Here is an 11,725-nt window from a genome sequence, read left to right as displayed (position 1 = left end):
AGTGCAAACTACTGCCACACTTCCCAGTCCGATCCTATCGGTCTTATACTGTTGGGAGAGGTCGCCCTCGGCAACATGTGAGTATCATTACAGTCTTTCTGCTGAAATATGAATGCTGTTGGAGTTTCTTAACCAAAGTATAAACCCATGAATAAGTGTTTAACGGTATCTTTTTTTTAATGAACAGGCATGAACTGAAACATAAGTCCAATAACATTGCAAAGCCACCTAAGGGCAAGCACAGTGTTAAAGGTGATAAAGTTGTTATTTTTTACGTTTAGATTTAATCATGATAATTAAAAAAAAGTAGTTTCAACTGTTTGTAAACCAGTGTTTATATTTACCCTTGTTTTGACCAATATTCCTTGGTGTCTTTATCTTTGTACTCCTTAGGTTTGGGTAGAACTGCCCCAGACCCAAGTGCCACCGTCACTTTAGATGGGGTGCAAGTGCCACTTGGAAAAGGAAGCAACACCAACATTGATGACACAAGTCTTCTGTACAACGAGTATCCTTTTTTAATTAGTGTGGCTGCCCTAACAGGGCAACCAGTCTATAGTACTCTTCCCACTTTATTTATTAGTGTGGTTGCCCTAACAGGGCAACCAGACTATAGTACTCTATACACTTTATTATTCTTCTAGATAAACTTTATTTCAAACCGCTACTCCTCCCACAGTTTTTTCCCCCCAATTTAGTGCTATATGTCAAAATGACCGTCTTGACCGGGAATCGTGCGCTTGTATTTTGCTAAGAGATTGGTTAAATAGTTTAATTGATATTGATTTATTAGTGCATTAAATTTCCCCATCCGCTTTAAAGAGGTGGTGCCATGGTTTTGCACTTTTTCTGTTTTTCATGTGTCTATGAGGTTGATAGAACTTTATTAAGCCCCCTGGTGGTGTTTTTATGGTGTTTTATGTCTTCTCTGACTACTTTGAGTTTCTTCCTGTAGGCTGAAACCTTGAGGGTCAAACATGCCAATAGAAAAACAGCGCTTTAGTGACATAGTAAAAACATGCCCTCCCCCTCATTATCATAACACAGCAGGTGTGGGCATGAGAAGGAGGAGGGACTAGGACAGGTGGGTGGTGCTAAGGTGGTGGAGGAGGTGCTAAGGTGAGAACCAGGTATACTTAATGAACTGGAGGCGTGTCCACATAAAAACGTAATTTTAACAATTTCTGTACACTTTTTTGAAAAAAATCTTCCTCCTAGTATAACCATAATACCTGATGATTATGTTTTAGGGGGGGGGGAATCACTGAAAATCACGGCACCCCGCCGTCTTTAATGGAAAAGTGAACAAACTCAAGTATTTTTTTCTCAGAAACCGTAAGAGCTAGAGATACCAGATTTGGAGGGGAGGTTCATAATTTAATCCGAAATTATAAAATAATCACACCATTTGGCCACATGGTGGCGCTATAACAGCCCACTTTACCTTTTGGCCTATAACTCTTGAACCGTAGGTTTTCCTCCAAGCGTATTCCTCAAGTCCCGGCGGCGGCGACCTGCGACCGGCGTCGGCGCAACCACACTTTGAAATTTCCCAGAATTGCGACGCGTCTAGTTCACCATTGGTTTTATGAATTTATCAGAAGTTATTCCAAATGTTTTTTTTTGTTTGGTTTTGTTTCATTTGCTTTGCTTTTCTGTAAGGCTATTTGACTATTGAATAGAAGTGCCTGGTGTAATTTGTGGCCATTTTTATGTAATTATTATTAATTCATTATTTGGCTTTTCACTATGCTGTTGTTTCTGTTAGTTGTCCTTAAGCTATGTTTTTCCAGATACGTTGTGTACGATGTGGCACAGATTAACCTGAAATACCTGCTGAAGCTCAAGTTCAACTACTAAACTTCCTTGTGGTGAAAGAGTCTGTGATCAACTCTCCCAAATGGATAACAAAGAACAGCTGCCTGCAAACAACAGGGCTTCAGAACTCATTCTCTGCAACAGAAGATGGTTGGCAGTGGACTAATGCTATATATTGGTCACTGATAATTCCAAGTCACTTTATCACTGTATACGTCAGGTTTGTTTCATAGTTTGCATCCTTCCTTATATTGCTATATTGTGGCAAGCACTTTGTTAGCTATTTCAGACTCGTTCTGAAGGCTGGAATTTATAGCTCAATACAGTTGTTTCTTCATTCTTTGATTTGATTGGGTAATTGATTGTTTCCTGCTCTCATGTTTGCTTCCCATTTTACACAAAGCTGGACAATTAAAACACATCTATTGTAGTGTCATGGTTGTCCAAATGGGGAAAGGCAGATTATATTTAAGATAAGAACAAAAAACTCCATGTCTGATCTTTATACTATACCTTTAGTGTGTTCATAAATCCTGACACACAAACATGGAGTCTAGCTGCTTTCCAGGGTAAATTGCAGGGGATTTTTATTTTTTTTATTTTACCATAACCACTTGAAGATGATAGAGATTTGATCTGGCCAAAGTAAAACAGCTGAGAATAACAATGCACCTCCATGATTTGTGTATTTAACTCATACACAAAGTATTTAAGTACAGTAACTGTTTTATGATGGTTGAATAGCCTACAGAGACAGGTACAATTTAGGAAACCTTCATTCATTTAATTACTTACCAATGTTAACATGATTCACAGTCTAAACAAGTTTCTCGTGAACAACATAGTGATACTGACTCAGTGTTGTGTGGAATTAATTGTTCTTTAAGCATTATACAAACATTTTCAACTGCAACAAGACAGAATTGTATTCCAAAAAAAGACACCATTGAATGCAGTCTTACTTTGAAATTGAGTGTCTTCATTTAGTTTGAATAGATTAAGAGGCAGTATGTTATCACTTTGTGCACTTGCAGTATGTTTACAATAAACAACATCATTATCACAACAGTAGGCCTACAACTAAAATATGACAAGTATTCAAAAACATTTTCGAGCTCAAACCAAAAAGAGCCTAAAATAACTGTTTTTGTTGCTTACCACTTTGTACAGCATCGTATAACATTTATATTATTTTGTATATATACAGTGTGTATATATATGTTACAGGGAGATTGAAGAACCAGGGAGACCCAACCAGCAATTCTGTAGAAAAAGCACTAGAGGGAGCGACGAGCCAGGCTTTCCAACTAAAGTGCACACACATATATGGCCGCAACCACACACACACACACACACACGCGCGCGCATGCACACGCGCTCATGCGTTCAATTTAGAAACAACAATAGAGGGAGCCACGAGCCAGGCGTCCCAACTAAAGTGCACACACACACACACACACACACACACACACACACACACGCACACGCACACGCAAGCCAGGATTTTTTCTTCAATTTGGTTTATTGAAAGCATGACTGTTAAGATACTTTTATTGTGTTCTGGCTTTTGTTTTAGTTTCTCCCTGACACGCACTCATGCTTTCGAAGCGAATGAACGCGCACCGCACGTGCGTTCGATGCATGTGCCACCGCCAGCACGAGCGGCGCTGACAGTCACACTGCACAGACACAGGGCACAGCACAGCCTTTCCAACAGTCTGTTTCTGCTATAACTACAGTGTCTAAAATGTAGCTCTAAGCGCAAATTCAATAAAGAAGATCTAACGCTCCTTGTCCGTAGCGCCTCCCATAAGCTACGTCACTCCTGTTCCCACGCTGTCAAAACCTTTCCATTCACAAATTCACGTGAGCGCCTCTACCCAATCGGGTGCTACTCCCCATCGGCAGCCAGCCAATCGGCGATCAGGCTCCGTTTGTCAAGTACTACTGTCTCTGACATGTCACTCTCTCCCCAGTCAGCGACCAAGCAACACGTATCTATACGGCCTTGCGTTGCTTTCTAAAAGTCTAAAAAATCAAGAATAAATCGATTACTCGTGCCGCTCATCATGTCCGATCCAGATGACGAGTCGGCAAGCGACATATCCACGCACGGCGACATCGTGTTTGAGTCTCAGAGCCAGCCTAGGAGGAGCTTCAGGCTGTCTGGCAGGCAGCCGGAGAGGTACGAAGCGGCTGAGCTTCACGAGCAGTTGGCGGCGCGTAATGTCAACCCAGCCCCCGGGCTGTCCGCCGCCCAGATAGAAAATCTAGCTGCTCTAGCCTCAGCTCTTGCTGCATCCGTCCCCGCTGCCGGCTCAAACACGGCGCATACTCCCGCTGTTCCATCCACGTCGGCTCCTGCTAGAGCCGCCCCCCAGCCATCCAGGGGGAGAAAGAGGACCAGGAAGTCTAACCCCCCCCCTCCGCCATCACCACCTCATCAACCGCAACCGAGGCAGCCCAGCCCGAGGCCCAGTGGAAGCGGCGCGCTTCCAAACCAGCCCAGTCCTTGCGACATGCGAATTATTCTCGACAACCTCCATGCCATTAATTCACGCTTAACATCCCTGGAGAGCGGCGCTGCTCGTCCCGTGCCCCCGGCCGCAGTGCCTACGGCAGCAGTGCCTACGGCAGCGGCTCCTGCTCCCGCTGCCGTCATACTCCAGCCCGCCGGGGCAAATATTTTCGACCCAGAGCAGCCCCCCCAGTATTCCCTGGCCTCTGCCACCCGCCTTCCAGCCCAAGGTAGAGCTTATATTCCGCAGGCCTCCAACATGGCCCCCCGCCTAAAATTCAAAATCATTCAAGGCAAGGACATTAATCTCATAAGCATTTTCCTGCCCTCTCCAGAGTGCGATAGGCGAATAGCCAAAGGCGAACATTTTGCCGCCGTCCTAAAATCCTCCGACCCCCGGCTGGCAAGGGATTTATCTATCGGGGAATTCTTAGTGGCGTTCGGCATCTATCGAGACATCATGTGCGCCGCGTATCCCGATAGGAGGAAAGAGTTCGACTCTTATCTAGCTTTAATTGGGGATCTGAATTTAAAGTACGGGAGAAACATTTTCTACCAGTACCACAGGGCGCTCTCCAGCAAGTCCGCCCTCTACATTTCCCAGTACAACACACTCATCGATTGGTCTATCCTCGATACCGAACTACTGGTGCTGATAACCGGGGGCCAACCGTCGCTTTCGTGTGCGACTTGCGGCGACGCCGGCCACTCAGCCCCGCTTTGCCCCAGAGTGCCGCTCACGCCCTACGCATCCAAGGCATCACAGCCTGCCGACGCTCCACGGCCGTTCGCGTTCGCAGGGCCCAGACACGTCAAAGGCGGACGGCAGCGGGTGCGGAGAAGCGCATCCCAAATCCGTGTGTCCCTACATGCCATCCCGCCCCCGCCCGCCCCGGAAAAAGGAGTAGGATGGTTCCATGATCTGCTGCAGGTCCACCCCTCAACCCCAATAAACGTCAGCTCGCTGGCCCGCGAGCTGGCTGAGCATCAAGACAATGTTTTTGTTAATCATTTGCTTTCTGGTTTGTCGCAGGGGTTTAGAGTAGGTGTCCTTTCAGACGTGAGTGAGTCGCATGTCTGTAAGAATCTGCAATAGGCTCTCAGAGAGCCCGAAATCGTTTCGCAACTGCTCGCGAAAGAAGTAAAAAAGGGGTATTTAATCGGGCCTTTTGGCAATTCTCCTTTCCCCCTATTTCGCGCTAGCCCCGTCGGCATCGCTACAAGAAAATATTCTGGTAAGAAAAGGCTAATTTTCGATCTGTTGGCTCCCCGCTCAGGCCCAGTGGCAAGCATTAACAGTTTGATCCCGCCAGAACCCTTCTCCTTGCACTACGCAACAGTCGACAACGCCATCAGGCTAATTAAATTAGCCGGCCAAGGCGCATGGCTCTCAAAAGCAGACATAACCGACGCTTTCAAAATAGTGCCCATCCACCCTTCCCAGTGGCATTTGTTCGGCATCAAATGGGAGGGAAAATTGTATTTTGCAGTGAGGCTGACGTTCGGCTGCAGGAGTAGCCCAGCCATTTTTAACCTGGTCTCAGAGGCACTTTGCTGGATCATGCTGAATCGAATTCGCCTGCCATCCTTAGTGCACCCTCTCGACGATTTTTTACTCGTCGACCCACCCGAGGACCCTTCAGGTTCTTCCCTGGCCAAATTAAAATCTGCTTTTTCTTCCCTCGGCATCCCCCTGTCAGAGGAGAAAACGCTTGGCCCAGTAACTAGCATCGATTTTCTCGGCATCACGCTGGATAGCCGCGCCATGAAGGCTTCTTTGCCAGAGGAAAAGCTGCTCCGCATTCGCGAAATTTCCCAATCCCACACCTCCAGCGTTTCAATTACAAAACGCCAGCTATTGTCCCTGCTCGGGCATCTGAACTTCGCCATGCGCGTCATCCCACAAGGCCGGTCGTTCATTTCCAGACTACTGGTCCTGGCTTCATCGGTGCCTAACCTGTTCGACTTAGTGTCCCTAAATGAAGGCTGCAGGTCCGACCTGCGTTTTTGGTCCGACTTGCTCAACAATTGGAATGGGGTCTCTTTTTTTTATGACGACATGGCGCAGTCATCCGACTCCATGACTTTTTTCACGGACGCGGCACCATCCGTGGGTTTTGGGGGGTATTATTCAGGCCAGTGGTTCTCAAGCGAATGGCCTCCCCAGTTCGGCGACCTCTCGCCCTCCTCCGCGCTTTTCGAAATCTATCCCGTCGTAGCTGCTTGTTCAGCCTGGGGCCCTCTGTGGCAGCGCAAACGCATTACCGTGCTCTGCGATAACGAAGCCGTAGTGAGCATCATTAACAAAGGGCGTTCTGCTTCACCAGAAATCATGATGTTCATGCGGCGCCTCACCTGGCTCTCCGTTATGTTTAATTTCATCATTTCAGCGCGTCACGTTCCCGGTCGCTCGAATTTAATAGCTGACTCCCTCTCTCGCTTTAAATTTCAGGTCTTCCGCAGGCTATGCCCGGGTGCCTCTCCAACCCCAACTCCTGTTCCCCCTTACGCAGCGCTGATTCTCTCCTAGGCGAGCTGCTCGGGTCTGCGAGGCTCTACATGAGGAAAGGGTTAGCTGATAGCACTATTGCCTCCTATGATTTCGCCTGGAAAACGTTTACTTTCTTTTGCCATTCAGTTAGCGTACCTCTTTTCCCTGTTCAGTTTTCAACTGTTTGTGCTTTCATTTGTTTTTGTAAGGATGTAAAACATTTGAGCCCTCCTTACATTCGCGGCTTAGTCGCCGGGGTGCAATTTAATGCTAGGTGCCACGATCCCTCCTTCCCTAGCTTGTTTGCACATCCCTCAATAAAGCTAATTTTGAAAGGCATTGCCAAGTCGTCCCCTCCTGTCTCTGACAATAGACGTCCCATTACATTTTCCATTCTCCATGCTATGATCACTGCTCTGAGGTCCGGCACCTTCACTCCTTACACGGGCGCTCTCCTAGAGAGCGCCTTTCTCCTCGCCTTTTATGGGTTCTTAAGAAGCGGGGAATTTACCTCGCAGAGCCTTTCCTTTAACCCCGATAAGGATGTATCTCTTTCTGATTTAATTTTCCATCCCGATTATTTCATGCTAAACCTCAAACATTCTAAGGCAAAAGGCGCTTGCTCTGTAATCATAGCTCGCCTCCACTCTCCGTTTTGCCCTTTTGCTTCCATGCTTAAATATCTCAATCTCAGGGGTCCTTCCCTCCAGTCAGACCCCCTCTTCCTAACGCCCGAGAACAAGCCCCTATCTAAGGCTTGGTTCATCACCCATTTAAGGTTAGTGCTTCTCAAATGTGGGCTCTCTCCTCAGCTTTATTCAGGCCATTCGTTTAGGATAGGTGCTGCCACTTCTGCTGCCAGTCAAGGGATCTCCACAGCTTCTCTCCAGCAGCTGGGGCGTTGGTCCTCATCGGCATATGCGTCTTATATCCGACCAGACGAGGCCGCTATTCTCTCTGCTCAAAAAGCATTCATGCCCTGATCTCTATCGGTAAGTGCATTGTTTCTCTACATATAGCTGGTGGTGGCTCATGTTGTTGCTAATCTCGCATTCTGCTGTCTAGTTGTCATTTCATGCTATTTCTAGTAGCTTAAGCCCTCCTTGGCGACTAAATTGTATTTGGCTTAAAGGTGTATTTGGCTTAAAGGGTCAGTCTATGCTATTTCTAGTAGCTTTAGCCTTCCATTGCTGGCTAAATTTCACCTGACTTAAGGGGTCAGTCTATGAGCCTGCGATGGCCCTTCTAATTTCTCATTCACCTCTAATTGCAAATCGCCGCAACCACGGCGTCATGTTGCCGCAACCACGGCTTCATGTGCAAACAGCCAAAACCCTGGCTTCATGTTGCCGCAACCATGGCTTCATGCGCACTGACTCTCTTGTCGTTCTATGAAGGCCTGCGATGGCCACGCATCTCCTTAGCCTTCCATTGCTGGCTAAATTTTCCCTGGCTATCTGCCATTGCGTGCTTCTGCCACGCTCATTTCCTCGCTAATTGTCATCTCATGTCCGGGCTTCTCTAGCCCATCACTCGCTGTACGTTTCTGACTTCACGGTGTTTTCCCCTTAAAGAGGTGGTGCCATGTTTTTGCACTTTTTCTGTTTTTCATGTGTCTATGAGGTTGATAGAACTTCATTAAGGCCCCCGCTGGTGGTTTTAAGGTGTTTCATGTCTTCTCTGACTATTTGGAGTTTTTTCCTGGAGGCTGAAACCTTGAGAGTCAAACGTGCCAATCCAAAAACAGCGACATACTGACGTAACAATGCCCATACCCACCCACCGCACCTCCCCTCATTATCATTGTCATTTATACTACAACCTTTTGTGGGCGGAGCTGCCTCAAACACACGTGTGTGACCATGGCAGGGTTTGTTCTGTGCTGCTGTGTGACAGCTATCAAACAGTTGTTTCACACTTTGCCCATTGACACGGACAAACGTGATCAATGGCTTAATTTCATTTATAAAGACAGGATTATTCCCTCAGCCCCCTCTACCAGGCTTCGGGTGTGTAGTTCCCATTTTGTTGATGACTGCTTCACCAACTTAGTGCAAGTCAATATGGGATTGCAAACAGGAAAGTACTGAAGCCAGGTTATATTCCGACGATTGATCCTGGAGACACAGAAAGCAGCACCTCAGGAGCGTTACCGGTAAATTAAAACATCCGCCAGCCCCAATAAAATGATTTAGGAGCATGAATCGGTTTGACATAGCCTTGTGTCTATGACCTCCCCCACCGTTTAGTTGTGGGATTTAGTTCAGCGTCAATAAGATCGCTTCTGAACATCGTATGGAAAATGTAACGGTAGTCGCGGTAACCTACAGTCGCCTGTTGTTACGACGGTGTGAAGAAATTAATGGATGGGTTGAAACAACCTTTTATATCGGGGTTTTGTGCCGGTCTGCGACTCTGCGTTGAATTCAACGTGCAGAGACAGTGCTGGTCGTGAACGCGCATCGCCGTTTAACATGGCGTAGAGTTAGATCAGGGACGAGCCTCCATGTTAATTCAACGCAGGCTGCCAACAAACTAAGGTTTTAAACGGTTGTTTGAGCCCATCGATGCGTTGTTTCACGCCGTCGGAACAACAGACATATGTAGGTTACGGCGCCTAGCTTTAGATTTTTCATACGATGTTCAGAAGGTAAAACATTTACATTAAATCGGCAGAACATACCGACGCGGGCGGGACCAACTCGAGTGAGTCATACAGTCTCAGCCAACGTTAGGGTCGCTAGAGCGGTCAGTTCAGTTGGATTAGATTCATAGCGTGATTGTTTGTCAATATAATAAAAAAGAGACGAATTATCTGTGCCTCTGCAAACAGAAGTGTATTATCAAGGTGGAAATGGCTCTGAATACATTATGAGAGCATCTAGTTAGACGTTTTATATGCATATGCCTACTGTAATATACTGTAGCTTATATTTCCATTTTCTAGTAAGGGGATGTATGGAAAGAATACATAGCCCATTTAAATGCTGGCTAAATTTTCCCTGGCTATCTGCCATTGCGTGCTTCTGCCACGCTCATTTCCTCGCTAATTGTCATCTCATGTCCGGGCTTCTCTAGCCCATCACTCGCTGTACGTTTCTGACTTCACGGTGTTTTCCCCTTAAAGAGGTGGTGCCATGTTTTTGCACTTTTTCTGTTTTTCATGTGTCTATGAGGTTGATAGAACTTCATTAAGGCCCCCGCTGGTGGTTTTAAGGTGTTTCATGTCTTCTCTGACTATTTGGAGTTTTTTCCTGGAGGCTGAAACCTTGAGAGTCAAACGTGCCAATCCAAAAACAGCGACATACTGACGTAACAATGCCCATACCCACCCACCGCACCTCCCCTCATTATCATTGTCATTTATACTACAACCTTTTGTGGGCGGAGCTGCCTCAAACACACGTGTGTGACCATGGCAGGGTTTGTTCTGTGCTGCTGTGTGACAGCTATCAAACAGTTGTTTCACACTTTGCCCATTGACACGGACAAACGTGATCAATGGCTTAATTTCATTTATAAAGACAGGATTATTCCCTCAGCCCCCTCTACCAGGCTTCGGGTGTGTAGTTCCCATTTTGTTGATGACTGCTTCACCAACTTAGTGCAAGTCAATATGGGATTGCAAACAGGAAAGTACTGAAGCCAGGTTATATTCCGACGATTGATCCTGGAGACACAGAAAGCAGCACCTCAGGAGCGTTACCGGTAAATTAAAACATCCGCCAGCCCCAATAAAATGATTTAGGAGCATGAATCGGTTTGACATAGCCTTGTGTCTATGACCTCCCCCACCGTTTAGTTGTGGGATTTAGTTCAGCGTCAATAAGATCGCTTCTGAACATCGTATGGAAAATGTAACGGTAGTCGCGGTAACCTACAGTCGCCTGTTGTTACGACGGTGTGAAGAAATTAATGGATGGGTTGAAACAACCTTTTATATCGGGGTTTTGTGCCGGTCTGCGACTCTGCGTTGAATTCAACGTGCAGAGACAGTGCTGGTCGTGAACGCGCATCGCCGCTTAACATGGCGTAGAGTTAGATCAGGGACGAGCCGCCATGTTAATTCAACGCAGGCTGCCAACAAACTAAGGTTTTAAACGGTTGTTTGAGCCCATCGATGCGTTGTTTCACGCCGTCGGAACAACAGACATATGTAGGTTACGGCGCCTAGCTTTAGATTTTTCATACGATGTTCAGAAGGTAAAACATTTACATTAAATCGGCAGAACATACCGACGCGGGCGGGACCAACTCGAGTGAGTCATACAGTCTCAGCCAACGTTAGGGTCGCTAGAGCGGTCAGTTCAGTTGGATTAGATTCATAGCGTGATTGTTTGTCAATATAATAAAAAAGAGACGAATTATCTGTGCCTCTGCAAACAGAAGTGTATTATCAAGGTGGAAATGGCTCTGAATACATTATGAGAGCATCTAGTTAGACGTTTTATATGCATATGCCTACTGTAATATACTGTAGCTTATATTTCCATTTTCTAGTAAGGGGATGTATGGAAAGAATACATAGCCCATTTAAATGGGAATGTCAGGTTGAAGGAATACAAATGCATTGTAATGATAGTAAAATGTGTGCAGTGATGCTATAAATAATGTCACTGATGTAATGGATACCATAGTCATTGTAAGATAAAGTTCTACTTGGATCACAGGATATTGAACATCACCATGGCACATCTGTAAGAATGTATGACAACTGATGGTTCTGTTTAAAGGACAACTTTAGTTTTTTACAACCAAGGTTTATGTTTTAGATTGTAATTAAAGTAAATAAAAGATGAGTGTTAAAATGTTTTAATTTACTGCTTTCTATAGTTTTAGCAATTTTTGCGATATTTTTTACAGTGGGGGGAGGCATTCTGTCCGGTGGCTAAATATGT

At 45.9% G+C, this 11,725-nt stretch overlaps 1 long non-coding RNA gene across 1 annotated transcript; it reads left to right on the top strand.

Moving 5' to 3' along the window:
* The first annotated feature begins 203 nt into the window (after window positions 1-203).
* LOC308091250 lies at window positions 204-2,143 on the top strand. Its single transcript, XR_013933688.1, has 3 exons — window positions 204-252; window positions 394-508; window positions 1,794-2,143. It is a non-coding gene; the product is annotated as an uncharacterized lncRNA (long non-coding RNA).
* Window positions 2,144-11,725: the final 9,582 nt, after the last annotated feature.

The sequence above is a fragment of the Gymnoscopelus braueri genome (genome assembly GCF_963280865.1).
Source record: "Gymnoscopelus braueri genome assembly, chromosome: 9".
NCBI lineage: Eukaryota > Metazoa > Chordata > Actinopteri > Myctophiformes > Myctophidae > Gymnoscopelus > Gymnoscopelus braueri.
This window is presented reverse-complemented; position numbering and strand designations above follow the sequence as displayed.